Here is a 4,953-nt window from a genome sequence, read left to right on the forward strand (position 1 = left end):
GGCGAGTTCCATGGGGAAAACTCGTCTTATTTGGGCGAGACCCGCTGTAATAAATTCGTAAAATGATTCAGAACAATAATATTTTCATAATTTTTTTAATAAAATAATAATTTTTTTAATTTTTTTTTGCCTCGTAGCGTACTTGTTTATCATATAAGTTAGATCAAAGATTTTTTAAAAATTATTTTTCTAAAAAAAGCTAACTTTTAAGTCATTAAAGGACTGCTTTATAGGTCAGTTTATTTAAACAAATAAATAAATAAATTATTATTTGTTGATCTATTTAAAGATATATTTTTGCAAGCATGTATATTATACTCTCTTTTTTAAAATATATAATACTCTTTACCTCATTTAGAGTGTGTTTGATTATGTTTTTAGCTTAATAATTATTAAAAATAAAACTAAAAACAAAAACAAGAGTTTACAAAATAAATTTAAAGTTATTTGATAATTATATGATTTTTTATCTTCTATCTTAAAAATTATTTGAATGTTCAAGTGATAAATAAGTTATTTAGTAAAATAATTTATATAAATATAAATATTATTTAAAAATAAAATTTTAAATAAATAAAAAATATTATTTTTTAATATATTAAAAACAAAGAATATGTTTGCATGTTAATATATCAAATTTTTATTTATTAAATACTTATTTATATAAGTAAATTCTTCTTAAAATTCTTCAAAAATTAATATATTAAAAAATAAAAATATTTAACCACTTGGGCATAATACCTAAATGATTTAGAGTGGACAGAGAAAATGATCACATGAATAACATGTGTATTTATTAGAATAAGACAAAAGTTCTGCTAGGATTTCACGTTGTGTGTCCTAACCATGAATGAACCTGAAGAACACGATCCTATGTCGGAGGAGGAAATAGATAATTCACAGAGAAGCACGAAGAAGTACAAGGGAGGAGAATCTGTCTTTTCCAATGAACACACTCTGGTGCACTGAGATGAGCCATAGATAGATGGCCAAAAAAGTTTCAAGGAAATTCTGATGAGGCACAATGAGGAATGGAATTCGGATGAGGAAAATGATATATAGGTTGTTGATGGAATGACGGTAGAAGGAGAACAACAGGGGTGTCAGGATGATACAAAGTACCTCGAGGAGGTTACTCTTGAAACTAAGGAGGATGTGAAGACAAATTTCAAGCTCTCGGATGATTTCAAGAGAAAGACATGGAAACCTCGAAAATAATCTTTGATTGTTAAACTCTTGGGCAAGAAACTTTCGGTGAACTTCATGAAGAAAAGGCTGGAGAATATGTGGGGAAGAGAAGGTAAGATCTTTGCGACTGACATTGAGAATGATTTCTTTCTAGTGCGATTCGAACATAAATATGATATGAAGTTTGCATTGTTGGCTGTTCTGTGAATTATTTTTTATCACTATCTGGTGATCTGCACGTGGGAACCTGATTTTTAGGCCTTACAATCATCCATTGCTCGAGTTACTGCCTGGGTGAGGTTGCCTGGTTTTCCAATAGAGTATGTACATATGCCAATGATCAAGAGCTTAGGAAACTGGCTGGGAAAGTTTATAAAACTGGATACTGCCATAACAAACCTAACAATAGGTAAGTTTGCAATAACTTGTGTTGAGTTAGATCTTATCCAACCCTTGAAAGCAAAATATTATGTAGAGGGGAAATATAAACAGGTTGAGTATGAAGGGTTGCATTTCATTTGCTATGGTTGTGGCATGTATGGTCATAACACGAATGCTTGCCTTAACGCTCCTAAGCAAGTTCAAGATATGCATAAGGATGCTTACCCAATCGGTGATGGCTGCAATCTCGTTCTTCCAAATGCAGAGCTGCAAGATTCCTTTGTTAGTTTGGAAAGACATTGATAGGATACAAAGAAGTTTCATCTCGGGTGACAATGAAAATCATAGGAAACAACATTTAATTAGCTGGGATGTTATCACCTCTCAAAAGTCAGTTGAAGGTATGGGTATACTTAGATTGGATATGATGAATAACTCCTTCTTAGCCAAGAGAGCATGTAATTTTTATTCTGAGCCTAAACATCTTTGGGCCCAATTTCTGAATACAAAATACTTGGACAGTAGAAACAGTTCTTCTCTTTTTGAATCTTGGATAGGTGACTCCAATTTGTGGAGAAACTTATGTAAAATATGGTCTACTTTGGAAGGACATCTAACCTATGCTCTTGGCAACGAGAAAGAGATCGGCTTCTGAAAGGACATGTGGTTACTTGGTTTTGGTTCGCTTGGTGAGATAGTTATATTGGATGGCCTGGTTCTGGATGATAATATTAGGGTGGCTGACATGATCACTCCATTTGGTGCATGGAATTTTGAAGTATTCAGGGAGCAGCTGCTTGAGAATGTAATCGAAACATTGCGAAGCACTCTTCCTCCATCTCCTGAAGATGATCCCGACAAAAGGATGTGGTGCTTTACTGATGCCTCCAATGTTTCGGTAAGCATCATATCTATCACTGTTTAGCTAGCCAAGTAAACGTTGAGGTAGAGGCGAGGAATGTGTGGAATCGGCTGTGGGCTTGGAAAGGCCCTCAAAAATCAAAGATACATATGTTAAAAATTCTCCATAACAGGTTGCCAACAAGACTAAAGATCTCTCGGTGGGTAAATATGCTGCGCGCTAGAAGATGAATCCATTGTACATGCTCTAAGAGATTGTGAATGAGCGTCTTAAATCTTGTTGATTCTTAAACCTAATCTTCAAGTGTTATGTTTCTTCCGAGGAGACTTATTTCATTGGATAGGTGAGAACCTTTATAAGATTTCTCTAGGACAAACTTTGGTTTCTTGGCTATCAATGTTTATTTTAACTTGCTAGAAAATATGGTATTGGAGGAATGCTGTTCAGCGTAGTGGTGGGGTTCCTCCTTTGGAAGTTAAGGTTCAGGTGATTAAGGATTTGACAATGGAAGTGGGAAAGTGAATGATAGTATGGTTCGTAAGTTGTCTGGTATGGGAACTATTCTTACTAATATTTGTTGGCAGTTTCCGGAGGAGGGATTTATTAAAATCAACACTGATTGAGCAACTCGTGGCAATCTCGGAATAGCGACGTGTAGGGGTGTTTTTCGTGATTCAAGGGGAAATTAGTTTGGAGGCTTTGCCCGTCATATTAGTGTTTGTTCGTCTTTCAAGGCCAAGCTCTAGGGCATTCTTCAAGGCCTGGAACTGGCTTTGAATGAAGGGTATCAAAAATATAATTATTGAAAGTGATTCTTGTAGTGTAATCACTATACTCACTTCTGACATTGCAACAGTTTGTGAGATTCATCTTGTCTCTCGTATACGGACATGGCTAAACAGGAACTGGAATGTTCATTTTCAGAACACATATAGAGAAGGAAATATATGTGCAGATTGGATGGCTAACTTCATTCTAGATGACAAGGATCAAAGAGAGGAAATCATTTTTCTTGAACCTTTATATTGTATTCATTTCTTATATCTAGCAGACCTTGCTACTGTGGGTAGAGATTGTATGGTAGTTTACTCTTGTTAGGGTGGTGTTAGTTTTTTTTTTTTGATTTTATTGCTTGTTTGCTTTGTGCTTGGGCCCCTGACCCTATTGTTTACCCAAAAAAGAAGAAGATAAAAGTTAAAAATTGGAAGCTCATCTTCGAAGTTTTTCTTAAAAGGTTACTTTTATTTTTATATATTAAAAAACAAGTGATTTCAGTGTCAGAACAAGAAATTACAAAAATTTGTTTTTTTAAGAAAAAATTATTTCTCGACAACCAATTTATTATTTAAAATAAAATAAAACCAATTTAATCAAATATAAATTTTAACCATTTTTATTTTCTATATTAAAAATATAAATATATTATCATACATATTCTTAAAGGTTTTACCATGAAATATACATAAATAGGCTTTCAGGTTAGGTGAACCTTTAAAAAAATTAAGTCAAGCCTTAAAATACCTATATAAAATAAATAGACAAGGCTTATATATTTTGTGTTTAAAATGTAAATCAATATTTTAAAAATAAGTTAGGTCCATTTAAGGTAAAATTTGGCCTGACCTAACCGGTTTTAAACTTTGTGTAAGAGTGGCAAAACGAGCCTGATTTATCGGGAAATTTTTTTAACTCACTTATTTTGAAAGATTGAGTTGACCATTTTGATCCACAAGCTCAACAATTTGTCTCGTATTAAGGCGGATTAAAGTGCGGCAACTCGCAATCTTTTTTAGTGTAAGGTAGCATTTTTTTTGTCATGCCAAACTTCCGTGATATTTAAGATTTTATCTTCCTTTACAAAAGATAAAGAAAAAAACACTTGATTTATAATCAATGTTATTCATTTATGGCTGTAAAAATGAGTTCTTAAAAACTGTCAAACTAAGTATTAACAAATATTTAGATTGGGAATTGACAAAATGAATGAGAGTGGAGTTGAAATTAGATAACACTATAAAACTCATAAAATAAGATTTATTTTAAGTTTTTGATTTTTTATTATTTAAATAGATTGTCCGGCCAAGCTGCGATAAAATAGGGTGTATTGATATTTTCAAACCATTTCTAAATTGCAGATTTGGGCTGCCATTTTTCTACCTCTAAATTATGTGTAAGAGTCGAAGAGTTTTAATTATTCGGTACACTAATCTTAGAAAATAAAAGGCACATACGAATTTTTGTTTTTTTGGAAATTGTTTAAAGGGTATCTCTAGCCAAAAGTCAAGTACTAATTAGGGATGTTTATCAACCGATTCAAACCGCGGTGACCGAACCGAAAAATCGATAACCGAATAAATCAAAAACCGAAAAAAATTGCAAATTTTAATTGGATTGGATCGGTTTTCGGATTGGTTGATGAAAATCGATCCAATCCAAACCGATCTAATATATTAATTCCCCTCTATCTACTTGAGTCTTTCTCCAACCATAGCCCAAATATTTCTAAACCCAAGACCCATTAA

This window comes from Gastrolobium bilobum, unplaced genomic scaffold (genome assembly GCF_033153095.1).
Source record: "Gastrolobium bilobum isolate Gb01-03AN ecotype WA unplaced genomic scaffold, APGP_CSIRO_Gbil_v1 utg13468, whole genome shotgun sequence".
In the NCBI taxonomy this organism is placed as follows: domain Eukaryota; kingdom Viridiplantae; phylum Streptophyta; class Magnoliopsida; order Fabales; family Fabaceae; genus Gastrolobium; species Gastrolobium bilobum.